General features: G+C 33.1%; 1 protein-coding gene across 2 annotated transcripts in view; it reads left to right on the top strand.

Moving 5' to 3' along the window:
- Nucleotides 1-14,066: 14,066 nt before the first annotated feature.
- The window catches only part of LOC142326733 (folliculin-like), a 33,170-nt gene continuing 27,365 nt past the window's right edge, over nt 14,067-19,871 (top strand). The window contains exon 1 of one of the 2 annotated variants that reach the window (XM_075369387.1): nt 14,067-14,314. The gene's annotated coding sequence lies outside the window, so the exon portion shown is untranslated. The remainder of the gene's footprint in view (nt 14,315-19,871) is intronic. The other variant, XM_075369386.1, reaches the window with a different exon arrangement.

Below are 19,871 nucleotides of genomic sequence, written 5' to 3'. Positions count from 1 at the left end.
AAGTTCACTAGGGCTAAAACATAGACTTCTTGTGATTTTGAGCATATTTATGTTACAGTAATGTAAACTTAATGGTATTAAATAAATATTTTGCTGTACATATAAATACATATACAGGAATGGGTAGACAACGTACTAACATATATATATATAGTTTGGTCTGCAACAGCATCAGTTGAGAACCAAGTGACTGATTGCTTTCAAATTTGTATTGTACATACGTGTTATCCTGGGGAAGGTTTTTAGCCATAGATCAAGGCTCTAGCTCCTTTGGGAGTGAAATTTTGATTTGAAGGTATTCATTAAAGAAACAAAAATTAATCCTTTTACTTAAAATAACTCATTTTTTTTTTTAATGAATATCTGTAAAATATTTATTTTTCTTGCATCCATTTGGATAGTGAACACATAGTGAGTCCAGGGGGGAGCCTTCTGGCTAGATGGTCAAACGAACACAGGCATCTCTGACCAGCTGGAGTATATATAAATGTGTATATATTTTAATAACAAACATGTTTATAAAAATAGTAAATTAACATAGCTAAATGTTATAATAAATTAATATAAAACTGATAACTAAGTTATTTACAGGTTTGTAGTAATAGAATGCATTAATTAAGTAACATACCATCATAAAAAACAATAGGTAAGAGAATATCAAACAGATACATATATAATCCATACTAAATAATTTGATGGAAGTATAATAAATATCAATGTTTTTTTTTTCTGTGATAAATTCAATAATAGAATTAAAACTGACAACGCAGGCTATTAGTTTGTAAATAATGAAAGGATATTCCAAGAAAATTATCCAAACTGTGATTGTAAATAGAAAAAAGATAATGAATTGGTGTGAATAAATAATGTAAGTATAATATTTTTATTTAATCTGTCTTCTTTATTAGGTTTTGATAAGTTCCAGAATAATATTGTTTTTAAGACTTTAACTTGATTTGTTTCCCGCGTAGATTTTAAAAATCGCATAAAAATGGCGGTAGATTAAGATAGTTTTTTGTAAGCAACGTGAGAACGCGTAAAATTCATTACTTAACATGGATGTGCCCAGTTAGCGTCCTTTCTAACGTACTCTTAACGGTTAATATTTAATTTAATGATGTGGATTGATTTGTTAGTTCTAATAATCTTATTTGAATGCTTACTGTTTCTGCGATAAATGAAATACTATTTTGCTCGGAGGTTTTCTACTAAAAGTATGTAATGAACGACATATAGTTAATTTTCTTAATTGTACACAATATGAATGTGAGTTTTGAAACCCATTTTACATTAATTATTTTCACTTTTTTACTAAATACTAATTGTGTTATCTAAATAATATAAAACCGTAAGTAATTTTTAAGACGTCATGTTTATAGTCAATTTAGATGTATCTTTTATTTGAAACTTTAATATTATTTTTTTGTGCCCGTGGTCAAATTTTCGTTTTATTATTCATGCCTGTTGTTAGCTCTACTTTCCGTGTTAATAATTATTTTTAATATTAATGCATACTGGTTATTGTTGCTAAAATTATTTACCCATCCCAGCTATCTATTTTAATGGTTTGTTTAAAGGGTTCAATATTTGTACTTGAAGAAATGCTTGAACATTTTCTTCCTCACACAAATGATATATATGTAACCCTCAAAAACTTTATTTATAAACTCAAATTTGTAATAATGCTTTTGTAAAATGCATAGTGCATTTATTCATTGAAGGGCATGACAAAAATAACATAAAACTAAAATTATTAATAATTGAGTTTAAGAATAATGTAATTTTTCTTCAAAGTCATTTGTAACTAATTATTGGCTCCTTCCAGTAATAAATAGGAATGAAATAGTAATAGCTGCATATGGCATTTTGAAAGAAAGAGTTTCATTATTCTGAACTGGTAGTCAAACTTTAAATGTAATATATACTCATCAATTAAAATTAAATGTAAAAAATTGTATTAAGAGAATTAAAACTAGAATTGAGATTTTTAAGGGAATAAAAGATGGGAGTTTAATGAATCAGTTTTTCCCCCTATTCTTCTTTTATATATAACATTCATTTAAATCATTGATTCTCAAAATTTTTTACCTACCACCCATATTGAGAATCATAAAGTTTCTAGCGCTCTAAAAATATTTAAACTTAACCATCTGTTAAAAATAATAATTGCATTTGCAGTTTTTAAGATGCTCTCTTAAATACAGCAATTGCAATTATTGATTTTAAACGTGGCATATCCTATTTCTTTGTTTGAAACTTACATTTTAAATGAGAGCAATTAAAACTCATTAAATCATATTTAAAGTATTTTTATTAAATTGTCTTATCTATATAGTTATATAACAACAATATTGATACCATATTCATTAGAACAATACAATAATTAAAATAAAGCTTTCAATTGAACAATTTTTTGTCTAGTGTAGTAGGTATTTAATTTTAGTTTGAAATATCAGGAAAACATATTTTTGCCTTTTTTTTTTAATCAGCCCTCGCCTTCCTAGCCTGCCTGAACATTCCCAATTTTCTGTGGGCCTTCTACTGTCACCCTGAATGTCTGCAGTGCTCACAAGGGGGCATTTTAGGCCATTTTGAGAATGAATGTTTAAACTATTTTTTTTTTTTTTTTTTAATTGGGTTTAAAATCTACATTAATTTGTAACGTTGTAATACAATTTCTAAACTTTCTGTTGTTAAAATTTTTGGATTTCTGATTTTGTTTTAATGTCAAAAAGTGTAATGTGCTCTATATACATATTTGTATAAGGTTTTTCCAAAGAAATTTTGTAGGTCTTTGGAACAGTATAAGACCAAAGGCAAAACTACTGTTTTTTTTTTTAAAGTCAAATTCACTTTTTTGAATGAATGTAATATTTATTGAACACTTCCTTGATATTTTTATAATAAACTTTCATAGAATTATATAATCTAACAAAAGTAAATGAAACATAAATGGGTGTGTACATAGGTGGTTCTGTTACTTAAGCGGCTTAAATTAATGTTTAGCATTAAGTGTCTTTAAAATATAAGGCAATCATTATTTCAAAAAAATACTTTTCAATGTTTATACACTGTAATGAAATGTTTTTAAACATTGTAACAGTAAGGTACAACTCTGAATGAGTTCTTAAATATATTGTTTGTTTTGAAGAAGACACTATAGTTATAGTTTAAGTTAAGTTTTAAAAAAAAGTTATAGTTATAAAAATATATAAGTCTTAGGAATTCTTGAGAAAATTTGCGATCAGTCTTTGTAAGGATCACCCATGTGTCCTGAGTTCTTTCTTTGATCCATTCACTGAGTTTCCTTTTCTGTTCCTCTGGAAATATAAATTCATCCACTAGTTTTCTGAAAGATTTCATCAAAAATTATTTCTTTGGAGATATTTAATATTAGAAATCAATTCTTTTGAACTAGCTTATTGGTTTTCTTTTTTTAAAAACAAAGTTAAATATTTATTTTATTTATTTAGATTCAACCATTCCATTGAAGTGACCATATAAAATTTGAGTTTTTATAATTGTATAACTTTTCAAAATTTTGGTAAATTTCTTGAGATTTGGTTAATTTATAAGTATTATCCTTGAGTTTTCTTAAAATAATTTTTTCAACAATTTGTAGATTTTCCTAAGAAATTTAGTAGGCCTTCCATACTATACAACACTTCTGGTAAAACCTGGGGTTTTATAGTGTTCTTTTTATTTTATGTTTCTTTAAGATGAAAGCCACTTTCAATTATTGTGTTGTCTTTTATTTTTTTTCTAAAACATTCAGCGTAATTATTTACCTTAATATTGAAACGTTTTTACTCTTGAAATTTTCAAGGTTTGGATTTTATAAAATTTGTAGCTTAATTTTGTTTGCACATTTTTTTAATTCTTGAATTTTCATTCCTCTTTATCTAAAGTCTTCCAAAATTACTAGATCATCAGCTAATAGTAAAATGTTTACATTTAAATATTTAGATGTTGCATCCCCCATTTTTATATTTTCATTTTTATTAAGTATTTGTATTCTCCTATTCTATTCTGCAATTAATTTTTTCCAGAGCGCAATTGAACAATTTTGTGAGAGACCATTACTTTGTCTCGCTGCAGTTTTTATTTGAAAGGGTTTGGAAATTCCACCCAAAAATTAACAATTTTGAGTATGCTTATTTTATAATGTTTAGTGTTATTGACATAAATTCTCTCAATATTTTAACCAGAGATTCTCTATTGAATCGTATGCTTTAGGAATTTTAGAAAAATAAATATTAATTCCGGATATCTAATTTTTTTGTACGATTAATATTTTGGTAGAATTTAGAGCTAGTGTATAGTGTAGTTTTGATGAGATAGTAGATGATGAATGAAGCAACGCTGTGTTCTTCTTGAATCGTTATATTTAATTTCCTGTCACTCTTGTCATTTCGATTGAATTACAATATTTACATGAAAGTAAAGAACGTATGACACTTTAGTCATAATTGAACTTGAACATTATCAAGAAACTATGAATCCCTTTGGACTGAAGTGAAAACACGACCGCACTGTGCGGGATTCTGATGTAGAATGATCTTACGGCTTAACTTGCCGGAGAGTGTTAACACCCATTACATCACAGCACCGGACGGCTCAATGTGGAACGGAACAATCTTATAATTATTTTGATATTTTTATTTTATTTATTTTCAAACCCTCTATGGTGGAAATATGTGGATCTTTTAAAGGTCAACTCTATCAAACCAGCTGATATTTTTAATTTAACATGGGTTTTCAATTTTTATATTTACTAAAGAACTGTTTTCAATAGGCTTTTAAAATTAACCCACACTGAATAACAAGTGGTTTACTTTTTTATCTAAAAAAACTGGATTTTTCGATTTTCTAATTTTTTACAACTGCACATAAAGTACCAATCGCTTGTGAAAACGGTGTAACAATTTTCAAAACTAATTTTTTTTTTAAAGCAAAAATATTCCATGTAAAGTATATTGCAACTAGTATTTCAATTACAATAAATGAAGTTAAATTAGGAATTATTTAGACAGATTTAAATAAAATTTGTAAAAACCCATAATTATACATTACCTATCATTTTTTCCATAAATATTCATTTTGTTGAAAAATTGTTAATCATTAATACATAATTACACACCATAATTTTATGTCAGGCTTTAATTTGGTTTTATTTTAAATTATTGTAAGATTTTATTTTCAATATTTTCCAGACAGAAATGATGGGACAGCAAAGATTAAAATAATGCCCAGGTATGTAAAGGACTTATGTAATAATGTCCAGGTATGTAACTGGAAAAAGATTATAGGTAAGAAGAACACTTATTAATTGCATAAGTAAAATTCACTAAGATATTTTTTAAATTTCCCAGAGAATTCTTAGTTTTACTCAATAAAATTCTTTGATTGCTGTTGGTTCTCTGAGTCGAGGTGGGAAAGAGTTGGCATAGAATGTCATTAATGTTTGGAAAATTGTCTAATCAATTTGATATTTGTAAGAATCATAAAAAAAGAGATTAATTAAATTAATTCTGTAAAACACAAGAATATCACTGAAAGCAAAAATAAAATTAAAAAAACAGTTGTAGAAGTGATTCTAGAGAAAGAGTCCCATTAAAAGCAGAACATTATTCAAGCCTCTGACACGGTGATTGTCATACCCCTCACAAGCGCATAGCTTTTCTTTACTCCAATTGTACTTTGATGCAATATATCCTTCGTTTAGATTTACATAATTAAATATAGTATACTGCTTACTAAGAATAAAGCATTTTTACTACTTATTTTACAAATATCTGTCGACTTTTTTAAAATTCAGTTGCAACAGCAATCACAAATACACAATAAAATTTAGTTGAGTTTGTTTTGTGCATTAACAGAAACAAAATAGTTAGTAATCATCACCATCATAAATCAGCTGTCATGATGAGATCATGATCACCATTATTCATTGAACACCGATCAGGTCATAAATCACCGTTCATTGTGCACCAATTAGATCAGATCGTTCAATGAGTATCGATTGGGTCATAGATCATTGTTCAGCAATCATCAATCATCACCATTATCAAAATGTATTAAAAACCATTACTATTTACTGTAAACCACATGAATATCGCGAAAAAAACAGTTGTAGAAGGGATTCTAGAGAAAGTCCTATAAAAAGCTGAACATTACTCTAGCCACTCCCACAGTGTGTGTCATACCTCCTCACAAACTCATAGTATATCTTTATTTCAGTTGTGTACATAATGTAACATTTAATTTGATATAAATCTATCCTTGGTATAGATATACATTTTAAATTAAAATATAGTATACTGCCTACTAAGAAGTCAAGCACTTTTATATAACCTATTTTACAGATGGTCTGTCAACTTTTTAATGATTCACTTGTAGCAGCAGGAATCATAAAACTCGGTTTAGTTTGTTTTGTGCATTAACAGAAGAAAAATTAATTAGTAATCACCACCATCATAAATCAGCTGTCATTGATGAGATCACGATCACCATTACTCATTGAACACCTATCAGGTCATAAATCACCGTTCATTGTGCACTTGATCCCTGTTCAATGAGCACCGATTAGATCAGATCGTTCAATGAGTACCGATTGGGTCATAGATCATTGTTCAGCGATCATCAATCATCATCATTATCAAAAAAACCATTACCATTTATTGTAAACCACATGAATATCGCGAAAAAAAACAGTTGTAGAAGGGATTCTAGAGAAAGTCCTATAAAAAGCAGAACATTATTCTAGCCACCCACAATGTGCGTCATACTCCCTCACAAACTCATAGTATGTCTTTACTCCAGTTGTCTGCATAATGTAGTATTTAATTTGATGTAAATCTATCCTTCGTATAGATTTACATTTAAAATAAAATATAATGTGTGGTATACTAAGAATCAAGCATCATTACAACTTAATTTACAAATCTTATGTCAACTTTTTAACAATTCACTTGTAGCAAGAATCACAAATACACAATAAAACATAGTTGGGTTTGTTTTGTGCATTAACACAATAATTAGTAATCATCAACATCATAAATCAGCTGTCATTGATCAGAACACAGTCACCATTACTCATTGAACACCTATCAGGTCATAAATCACCGTTCATTGTGCACTTGATCCCTGTTCAATGAGCACCGATTAGATCAGATCGTTCAATGAGTACCGATTGGGTCATAGATCATTGTTCAGCGATCATCAATCATCATCATTATCAAAAAAACCATTACCATTTATTGTAAACCACATGAATATCGCGAAAAAAAACAGTTGTAGAAGGGATTCTAGAGAAAGTCCTATAAAAAGCAGAACATTATTCTAGCCACCCACAATGTGCGTCATACTCCCTCACAAACTCATAGTATGTCTTTACTCCAGTTGTCTGCATAATGTAGTATTTAATTTGATGTAAATCTATCCTTCGTATAGATTTACATTTAAAATAAAATATAATGTGTGGTATACTAAGAATCAAGCATCATTACAACTTAATTTACAAATCTTATGTCAACTTTTTAACAATTCACTTGTAGCAAGAATCACAAATACACAATAAAACATAGTTGGGTTTGTTTTGTGCATTAACACAATAATTAGTAATCATCAACATCATAAATCAGCTGTCATTGATCAGAACACAGTCACCATTACTCATTGAACACCTATCAGGTCATAAATCACCGTTCATTGTGCACTTGATCCCTGTTCAATGAGCACCGATTAGATCAGATCGTTCAATGAGTACCGATTGGGTCATAGATCATTGTTCAGCGATCATCAATCATCATCATTATCAAAAAAACCATTACCATTTATTGTAAACCACATGAATATCGCGAAAAAAAAACAGTTGTAGAAGGGATTCTAGAGAAAGTCATATAAAATGCTGAACATCATTCTTGCCACTACCACAGTGTTGATCATACTGCTTCCACCAACTCATAGCATGTCTACCAATTGTATGGTTTAGATTTACATTATAAAATAAAACAGTATACGGCTTACTAAGAGGTCAAACATTTTTACAACACAAATATTTGCCAACTTATTAACAATTTACTTGTAGCAGCAGGAATAACAAATACACAATAAAACTTAGTTGAGTTTGTTTTGTGCATTAACATAACAAATAAAATAAATAGTAATCACCACCATTATAAATCAGCTGTCATTGATGAGATCATGATCACCATTACTCATTGAACACCTATCAGGTCATAAATTACCGTTCATTGTGCACTTGATCCCTGTTCAATGAGCACCGATTAGATCAGATCGTTCAGTGAGTACAGATTGGGTCACAGATCATTGTTCAGCGATCATCAATCATCACCATTATAAAAATTAACATTATTACAAATCCAGTTTAAACTATAATACAGTAGTATATGATCATTACTGTAGTCCACACACAAATTCTTTGTCCAAATGTCCATTATTATAACAGTAGGTAATTAAGGAAAGAATTGCTGTAAGATTACATTAATTATTTGATGACAAAATTTTATTTGTGACTTCAAAAAGCTGAGAGCATAGTTGCTGGACTTTGCCGCCACATGGTTTTTTTTCTGATACACAGGTTACACGCACAGCTTAATTTAAAATATTTTTTAAATATAATTTCCCTTCTACTGCTGTAGCACTAGGCGGGGAAAGTAAAAAGCAGCAAGAACACATGAAATAATTTACATTATCAAATAAAATGAAATAAACTTATAATGTTAATATTTACCTACATTTTAACCATTACTATAATATCATCATTGATTATGATTTCATCTAATATTTGATGATAAAACTGATTTGTGACCTCAAAAAGCAGCAACAGCTAATGTATTCTTCAGATCTACAGCTAAGCATAAGAATAATTAAAAAGGGAAGCTGGACATATGATTGAATGATTAATCAGAAGTGGATTTGCAGGTTTGTTGTTTCTATTGTATTAACATAACATAAAAGTTAACATAATTTTCCAAACATATTGTAATATATAACTGTAACATTATTTGTATCCCTTACTGGTGGTTAAAAAGCTACTTTATACTAATTATTTATTGAAGGGATGTTCATGCAATAATCAAAGCCATTATCAAAGTGACATACATGATTGAAAAGAACTTTAGAGAATTCAATCTAATAATTAATTTTGATTTTTGATGCCATCCTTCTAGGCCCGGAAGCACACTTGGTCGTAGGGGTGTCATTGCCTCTAACCTTCCAGGCAGCCATGTTGGAGTCGGCTATGCTGTTCTGATATGGGGTACCACTCAAGGTCCTCTCAATTGCCTGCCTCAAATCAGGGGTCCCCTAACCAGGTCTCTTGTCTTTATTTGCCAGTCTCAAATGAGAGGTACCTGAAACAGGGGACCTCCAGGACTTGGTCTTTACACTTTCCCTTCCTACTCACCGCAAGAGTTCTCGTTCACTCACTTGAAGTGCGACACCTCAGCATCACACTCCTCATGAACGGGGCTATCCAGCCGCACCCTACTCTACCCCACTAGGTTCCATCCTCTTCAACTTCCTCCTTCGCCTTCCTTTTCTAAATGTTGCCCACCATTCTAACAATTAGATTCCAGCTTGTAGGGCTATGCAACATTGCCTCTATCACATTGTGTGGTTTTATGGCACCAACAGTTAAACACTGTGTTCAACTGTATCGCATTGCCCACAATACCTACACTCCAGCGACCTCCTCCTCTTCCTATCACAGAGGAACTTATTAAAGCAGCCAAGGCCAGTCAAGAATTGCATCAGTTCATAGTTTACTTCACCATTTTTCTTGACAGCCAATTCATAGTTATCCACCTGACTCCTTGACCATCTCTGCTGCCACTTATCCAACATTTCTCCTTTTGCCTGACTCTTAGGTTACCCTTCTGCTCTTTCCACCATTTCGTTCGCTACAAGATCCCACGGCGGCATCCCAGCTATCACCAATGCCGCCGCGTTTGAGACTGTATGATACGCCCTAACTGCCCCAATAGCCAAGGGCCTCTGAAGACTTAACAATTGGTTCCAGGCCTTCTTCTTCAACGCTCATTTCCATGCTGCAACTGCATACATGACGACGGACCGATGCCAATAGCCTCTGTACACCAATCCTGCTCATTAGCCTCCACACCGGAATCATTGTTCATTTACTTTTCTGTACAGCCTCGACCACATGAGGCTGAAAAGATCTGTTATTATCGAGCCAGGCTCCAAGGTACTTTGTCCTGGCTACTGGCACAATCTCCACATCTCCTACTACTAAACTTATTGTAGCCAACCGCCTCCTTCCTGCCATAACCAACACTTGAGTCTTCTGTAAGGCCAAATGGACCTCTCTCAAACAACCTGTCATGTACCATCTGCATGGCTTCATTGACCTTCCTCACCAATCCATCTTCTGTTTTAGCCAATATAACCACAGACAAACAGTCGGGTACTCGCCCTGGATAATCCATGCGGAGCACCCATCATAGGCTACATTCCACAATTTAGGCCTCAACACTGAACCCTGGGGTACTTTGGCCTGCATCTCAATCTGAATCTGGGCCTTCTCAGCACAGCCTACCACGAATCGTCCACTTAAGTAATCTTGAATAAGGCATCGCAAGTATGGGTCTCTTCTCTCTTCTCTTAAGTTCACTCAGGATCCACCCGAATGGCAGTGAGTTAAACGCATTACTCATGTCCAACAACACCACCGCCGGGATGGATCTGGTTCTCCATGTCTGATACGCAGCTTAGTCAACGATCTTCATGATTTTATTTATTGCTGCCGTAGTTGTATATCCCTTCCTAAATCCAAATTGGTTCAGGCTAAAACCTTCCCCTCGCTCAATCTCTTATAAAAGCCTCATGACAATCATCCACTCAACAAGTGTCCCCATACAGCTGAGGATAACCCGAGTGGTCTATAACCACTCGGGTTATCCACTTTCCTTCCTGCCTTCTTCAGCAATGCAACTTTTACAGTTTTCCAATCTCGCGGAAAAACACCATCCAATAAAACCTTATTGAACGCAAACAATACTTGTATCGGGAACTTTGTTGCCGTCACCGCCACAACCTCATCTAGAATGTCAAACAAGCCCAGACTTTTCCTTTAGTTCATGTTCATTACAGCACACAACATCAAATTTTGTAAAAAGAGTAATTTTAACAGCTGCAATTTTCTCTTCCTCTCCCTGTTGCCTCCTTGGAAACAGGAAGTGTTTCCGAAAAATGAACGGAAAATGTTCAAATTGTATTAAAATAACTAGAAACCAAAATGATGTATTCATAAAAATTATAAATTCATAATTATTTTTGTTATACAAGTATACTAGCAGATCCAGCAATGCTTCCGCAAATATTCAAATATAGCAGTAGCTATTAATAGATTTGAGTATATACATAGATTAAATGAACACAATTGGAAGATTGATAACCATTAAAAAGTTAACATTACGGAACTACAAAATTTAACCTTTCACTTTATAAAATTCAGAATGTAAATAAATCCAACTGGCAAAACAACAGTACTACCTATCGGACTTAATTCAAATCACTCTAAAGACAGTAGTCGGTGTGTGATGCTGAGGTGTCGCACTTCAAGTGAGTGAATGAGAACTCTTGCAGTGAGTAGGAAGGGAAAGTGTAAAGACAAAGTCCCGGAGGTCCCCTGTTTTGGGTACCTCTCATTTGAGACTGGCAAATAAAGACAGAGACCTGGTTAGGGGACCCCTGATTTGAGGCAGGCAATTGAGAGGACCTTGGGCGGTACCCCATATCGGAACAGCATAGCCAACTCCAGCATGGTTGCCCGGAAGGTTAGAGGCAATGACACCCCTACGACCAAGTGTGCTTCCGCTGTGGGTCCGGGCCTAGAAGGATGGCATCAAAATTCATTATTCATTACCGGTAGCTTCTGTCCAAACTTTCCACTAACAATGCGAAAGGCATCTCCTCACACATCTTTACCTAACTGATCGCATAGAGCTTTCCACTCTTCTCTTTCTATTCATTGTGTCATCTTTATACCGTCTTTTCATTAACTTAGGATCTGTGCTTCCCCTTCAGTTAGCATGTTGGAATCTCCTATAAGCCCGTATGCACTTCAGCCTGGCCACAGCTACCTGGGGAGACCACCAGTTGACAGCTTTTCTACAGGGCCTCTTCCTCTGCAAAATGTCATCACAGGCCTTCACCACTACCTTCATAAGGAACAACAGAGTAATCTCTTTCATATGTCCAATTCTTTCATTTATAAGACCTATTACTTTCAGGAGACCCTGCTTACTTATAGCTCTCCCAGCAGACTTTACTTCACCCAGTGACCACGAGGCACCAACTTCAAAATATATCGCCTCGTGGTCACTAAGCGTCTCTTCTTCCTTCAGCACCGACCAACACCTAGCTGTCCTCGCAAGTCCCAGTGAAACAAAGAACATTCCATTTACTCGGAATAGGGTTTGTAACTCATCATCATTAAGACAGATGAGTCCCAACCCTGCCATCACCTCTTCTAAAAGTAGACTCCATCTATCTGTAACACCGCCGCCCCACGCAACATTCTTCGCATTGAAGTCACAACATATAACTGCATCCTTACACACAGCATTTCTCACCCTACTCAATTCATCCAGTCTCTTCAAGACCGCCAATTATTAACAACCTTTTGTAACAGTTAAATGTAGTATATGGCTTACCAAGTAGCCATTTTTATAACTAATATTGCAGTTATTTATTAAATAAGATGTTTAATTTATAAAACATAAGTTTTATTGAAAACGGCTAGAACATGTGCATTCTTCAGATATAAGGTCAATTGTAAGTAGATTTGCTTCTATTGTTACAAATCTTTAGAATTCTTGTTGATGCCCTGGTTCTCTTTAGGCTACAAGATTCACTAGAGACAATATGTGAACTTCCTTAACGTAATTTGTTTTTTTTTTTTTAGAAGGCAGATAGTATTTTGGAAAAACAAAGCTATAACACAACAATACTCTGATTTTTATTAAAGGTGCAGGAAGGAGGCTATAGACTTAATGGAGCTTAATTTACTGGGTTGGTCTAGTGGTAAATGTGTCTTCCAAAATTAGCTAGTTTGGAAGTTGAGTTCCAGCGTTGAAACTCTAGTAAATTCAGTTACTTTTATACGGTTTGAATACTTGATCGTGGATACCAGTGTTCTTTGGTGGTTGGGTTTCAATTAACAACACAGCTTCAAAATGGTCGAACAGAGACCATACAAGACTACAGTAATATATATCATCCTAGGAAGTAATATCTGAATGGTGATTCCCATTTGCTAAACAGGAATAAGAAAAAAAAAGACTTAATGGATCAATAAAGGATTAGAATCTCCCTCAAGTAGATGATATATTTCTGAAAGTAAAAAGTCGGTTTGAGAAAGAACAATGAATATTGGTGTATCTCAATTTTTACACTACTGAAAAAGGAGTGTAATTTATATAGGATACATGTATGTTTGTTCCACTGTGACAGCTGAAAAACTGAACTACTTCAGACGTATGACCACAAGTTGGAATCATTTTACCAGGAGTCATAGGTTATATATATATATATATATATATATATACATATACGTATATATATATATATATATATATATATATATATATACACGTTTCAAAAAATTATACTATATACAAAATTATCATTCACATGCTCTTTAATTAACCTATATTAAAGAACTGTTTGTTGTTTTTTTTGGACAATCGTCTTATTTAATATTTTTGGTACTGCAAATAATTGAGAGGAAGTTTCTTTTTGAATAATTTATTTTTAACCACCGTTAGGTAAAGCCAATGTATCCTTCCAAATTTATCTTATGCTTCGTAATTGATAGTAGTTTAAGGGGTGGTGGTACGCAAATTTATTTTTATTTTTTTTCCAAATTCAAGTATAATTTTTCAGATAGAACCTAAATTACAGCTTTGGAATCACAGTTTCTGATTTTTTGTCCACCGAAAGATTATCTTGCTCGTATTTTAGTATTATCTCTGAATATTTTATAATTTCTAATACTGACTTCCAGAGAGCTATTTTACGTTAAAAAGAATTAATATTTCATTTTTTGAATTTGCAGCTAGAATTATTATTGCAGCTTCAAGTGAGCACTGGATGTGAATGTTTAGTGATAGTTTGAGTTTATCGTTCGTTTGTTATTTTGTTTCTGTTAACTATAAAAAGTCCTCAGACACCAAATATTCAGTTTAAAAACTGCAACTCGTCCAGGAAGAGATGAAAAAAGCACGTGCTAATATAGAAGGAAGTGCTAGTTTATTTTTAAGTTCAGGTAATATTTGTAGGTTATGCCAAATTTCAAACAATGTTTTTCTAATTTAACATACACACATTTAATCATATTAATATGTCGATAAATTTAACCCACTGTTTTTGATATTACTGTAGTTGTATATGAGAATATTTTACCTACAACGCAAAAGCTTGATCGTAGGTAGGGGTATCACATTATATTTAGAGAAAAAAAGAATAAAAACTATCTTCTTACACACACTCAGATTTCTTCAGTTATCTCTTCCACCACACACACACATACCCACACATCTATCTACAGAACACAATATTTACATAATATTTAATATTGACTACTCTTTCATTTAAATTAAATCACCATTGAATACAATGCTTCCATCTCATCAGTTGTAAAGTAGGAAATCCATTGTTTTTAAGTTAAATTTAAATTAAAATTACAGGTACTTCTTACACTACTCGACAGGGAGTTAAAGAACTTAGGTGTTAGAAAAAGAAAGATTTTTGAAACGGTGCACAATAAGGCCTTGGAAGAGTAACATTTGCTGCAAACGTCTGCCTAGTTATATAATAGCGGTCCCCCTTAGCTATCACCACACTGTTCACTTCATTTGAAAAGGTTAGAAGATCTTATAAACAAAGGAATCTAATGCAAAATACAGATATTTACTGAAAATAAAGGGAAAGAATGTTTACATACTTGCACCACACATTACCAGTACACTAGCATTTTGTAAAATTATAATCAAATCAAGAGAGCCAAAAAGTTGATCTGTAGCAATGCAATCCAATCCATAGTTTCATTTTGAATGAATTAGAGAAAAGAAGATTTGTCAAACATCCATCGTAAAAATATATTTTAATATATGTAAACAAATATTTCTTATAAACTCTAAACACATATATGTAAATTCCTTTACAATTTGCCATCTACCATCAACCCTTAGTATTCAATGGAATTAATAGAACCCAAGATATTACTGAAACTGGCATTGTAGTAGTATAAGAGCACAGTCAACACTGGTATATTAATGGAGCTAATAACCTGGAAGCAAATTATAAAGAAGAAATTAGATATTTTATTTTTAAAGCATTCCAGATCAATCTACAACCTATCAATATTCTTAACATCTGCAATAAATATTAGCTTTCTCTTACCATAAAATTTATGTGAAATAGGTCATTAACAAATTATAAATAGAATAGGTTCTTAATAACTGGGCCTTGGGGAATATTCAATTAACCTGAAAGTTATTGCTCACACAGTCGCGCTTAATTATGGAAAATAGGAAAATAATTCTTGAAATTTAGTCTAGCATCTGTGAATTACCTTTCAAGTATTACTTCTGAGGATGTATGTATGAGTGTAAATGAAATGTAATTTTATGCAATCTCAGTTCGACCATTCCTGAGATGTGTGGTTAGTTGAAACCCAACCACCAAAAGTGGTAGCGTTTTGACCTTTTGTACAGAGGTCCGTCCCGGATTCGAATCCCAGTCAGGTATGGCATTTTCACACACGCTACAAATCATTTATCTCATCCTCTGAAGAAATACCTAATGTTGTACCCATTAGACCCTAACTTTGGAAAACCTCTTTCTATTTACCCATGGGAAGACACGTTCACCACTAGACCAACCCAGTGGGTTGAAATGGAAACCCTTTTTTATTTCTTTTTTCTATTTAGCCTCCGGTAACTACCGTTTAGATAATTCTTCAGAGGATGATATGTATGAGTGTAAATAAAGTGTAGTCTTGTACATTCTCAGTTCGACCATTCCTGAGATGTGTGGTTAATTGAAACCCAACCACCAAAGAACACCGATATCCACAATCTAGTATTCAAATCCGTGTAAAAATAACTGGCTTTACTAGGACTTGAACGTTGTAACTCTCTACTTCCAAATCAGCTGATTTGGGAAGACGCGTTAACCACTAGACCAACCCGGTGGGTGAGATGGAAAACCTAAGCCAAACAAAAACTCAACTTTACTAAATGAGAATTAAATATTCTTTTGTTAATTAAAATTTCAAAAGTGGAATGACATAAGGGAGGTATCAAAAGTAAACTTTTGATTTTTTTTCAAAATCAGAGGGCTAGTATTAAACATTAATTTTGGAATAGGAAAAAAATTCTTGAAATTTTTTCTTTGTCAGAATTGGAATTTTTCATATTCAAATTCTTTCATTTGTAACTGTAGTTATTTATCTGATAAAATGATATCTAGATACTTTTTTTTTTTTGTCTTCAGTCATTTGACTGGTTTGATGCAGCTCTCCAAGATTCCCTATCTAGTGCTAGTCGTTTCATTTCAGTATACCCTCTACATCCTACATCCCCAACAATTTGTTTTACATACTCCAAACGTGGCCTGCCTACACAATTTTTCCCTTCTACCTGTCCTTCCAATATTAAAGCGACTATTCCAGGATGCCTTAGTATGTGGCCTATAAGTCTGTCTCTTCTTTTAACTATATTTTTCCAAATGCTTCTTTCTTCATCTATTTGCCGCAATACCTCTTCATTTGTCACTTTATCCACCCATCTGATTTTTAACATTCTCCTATAGCACCACATTTCAAAAGCTTCTAATCTTTTCTTCTCAGATACTCCGATTGTCCAAGTTTCACTTCCATATAAAGCGACACTCCAAACATACACTTTCAAAAATCTTTTCCTGAGATTTAAATTAATTTTTGATGTAAACAAATTATATTTCTTACTGAAGGCTCGTTTAGCTTGTGCTATTCGGCATTTTATATCGCTCCTGCTTCGTCCATCTTTAGTAATTTTACTTCCCAAATAACAAAATTCTACTACCTCCATAATCTTTTCTCCTCCTATTTTCACATTCAGCGGTCCATCTTTGTTATTTCTACTACATTTCATTACTTTTGTTTTGTTCTTGTTTATTTTCATGCGATAGTTCTTGCGTAGGACTTCATCTATGTCGTTCATTGTTTCTTCTAAATCCTTTTTACTCTCGGCTAGAATTACTATACCATCAGCAAATCGTAGCATCTTTATCTTTTCACCTTGTACTGTTACTCCGAATCTAAATTGTTCTTTAACATCATTAACTGCTAGTTCCATGTAAAGATTAAAAAGTAACGGGGATAAGGAACATCCTTGTCGGACTCCCTTTCTTATTACGGCTTCTTTGTTATGTTCTTCAATTTTTACTGTTGCTGTTTGGTTCCTGTACATGTTAGCAATTGTTCTTCTATCTCTGTATTTGAACCCTAATTTTTTTAAAATGCTGAACATTTTATTCCAGTCTACGTTATCGAATGCCTTTTCTAGGTCTATAAACGCCAAGTATGTTGGTTTTTTTTTCTTTAATCTTCCTTCTACTATTAATCTGAGGCCTAAAATTGCTTCCCTTGTCCCTATACTTTTCCTGAAACCAAATTGGTCTTCTCCTAACACTTCTTCCACTCTCCTCTCAATTCTTCTGTATAGAATTCTAGTTAAGATTTTTGATGCATGACTAGTTAAACTAATTGTTCTGTATTCTTCACATTTATCTGCCCCTGCTTTCTTTGGTATCATGACTATAACACTTTTTTTGAAGTCTGATGGAAATTCCCCTTTTTCATAAATATTACACACCAGTTTGTATAATCTATCAATTGCTTCCTCACCTGCACTGCTAAGTAATTCTACAGGTATTCCGTCTATTCCAGGAGCCTTTATGCCATTTAAATCTTTTAATGCTCTCTTAAATTCAGATCTCAGTATTGTTTTTCCCATTTCATCCTCCTCAACTTCCTCTTCTTCCTCTATAACACAATTTTCTAATTCATTTCCTCCATATAACTCTTCAATATATTCTACCCATCTATTGACTTTACATTTCGTATTATATATTGGTGTACCATCTTTGTTTAACACATTATTAGATTATAATTTATGTACCCCAAAATTTTCCTTAACTTTCCTGTATGCTCCGTCTATTTTACCAATGTTCATTTCTCTTTCCACTTCTGAACACTTTTCTTTAATCCACTCTTCTTTCGCCAGTTTGCACTTCCTGTTTATAGCATTTCTTAATTGCCTATAGTTCCTTTTACTTTCTTCATCACTAGCATTCTTATATTTTCTACGTTCATCTATCAGCTGCAATATATCGTCTGAAACCCAAGGTTTTCTACCAGTTCTCTTTATTCCGCCTAAGTTCGCTTCTGCTGATTTAAGAATTTCTTTTTTAACATTCTCCCATTCTTCTTCTACATTTTCTACCTTATCTTTTTTACTCAGACCTCTTGCAATGTCCTCCTCAAAAAATCTTCTTTACGTCTGGTAAAGGTTGCTTTACTTACTGCAACTACTTTTGAGTTAACAAAGATGAATAAGAAGTTGGTAGTTTACAGCTAACATTAGTGAGATCCTTCTGAAAATTCCTGTCGCTAAAGTTTTACCTTATTGGACAGGAGTAAATAAAGTTGGTGGTAAGCCACCAAATAAGCTTCCTGTTAAGGGAGCTCACACAACCACCTCCTCTGGGATGTCTTCTGCAACTTCCCATTATCAAAATCTACCCCTCCAACACCACATATACTGTAAGGTAGAGAAACTGCCCGACCCCAGGGCATCGGAATTTTTTAAAACAAAAAATTTGAAAAAGAAAAACTGGATCACCTGTAATTAATTTTTTCGTATATGTATCTCTGTTTCTGAATCCAATTATCTTTATTTATGAGCATTATTCAGTGAAATGTTAGAGGTCTTCAGATCCGCATTGATTATATCAACAGTGTTGATGTGCGCACATGAACCATTAATAATGTTCTTCCAAGAAACGCATCTATTACAAGATGTGGTAACAGTCAGAGGCTATATCTGTGAGAGATACGACTGTGTTGTAGACGGTAGAAAAAGTGGTGGTATTGCTATTTTCATGCGGAATGAGGTGTCGGCTAAAAGTATAGCACTAGCTACTGTTTTCCAGCTGTTGCTGTAAAGACCTCAGTCCTCTCTAAATTGCATACCTGCATCTCTTACCGAACTCTTAAGTTCAATGTTCCAGAAATGTCAAATCCCATCGCTTATAGTAAGAGACATCAGTGCCCACCATATTTCCTGGGGCTCATCTTTCTGCTCCTCTCGAGGAAATATGAAAAACAGAGAGAGACAAGACTTGGATCTCTGTTTACTGAATGATGAGCCATACCCATTCATGTCCTCATCATCTAGTACACTTTTCTTCTTTATTTTCCTGTTTAGCCTCTGGTAATTACCTTTCAGATAATACTTCAGAGGATGATATTTATGAGTGTAGATGAAGTGTAGTCTTGTACAATCTCAGTTTGAGGTGTGTGGTTAATTGAAACCCAATCACCAAAGAACACCATTATCCAAGATCTAGTATTCAAATCCATGTTAAAATAACTGACTTTACTAGGACTTGAACGCTGGAACTCTCGACTTCCAAATCAGCTGATTTGAGAAGACGCGTTCACCACTAGACCAATCCGATGGTTATCATGTGGTACACTGTCCAACATCGACCTCTTCTTATGCTCACCGAATTTACTCCCTCTTCTTAATTGATCTGCTTTTGATGACCTTCGCGGT

Source organism: Lycorma delicatula, chromosome 6, assembly GCF_047948215.1.
Source record: "Lycorma delicatula isolate Av1 chromosome 6, ASM4794821v1, whole genome shotgun sequence".
NCBI lineage: Eukaryota > Metazoa > Arthropoda > Insecta > Hemiptera > Fulgoridae > Lycorma > Lycorma delicatula.
The sequence above is the reverse complement of the archived record's forward strand: the minus strand, read 5'-3'. Positions and strand labels throughout refer to the sequence as shown.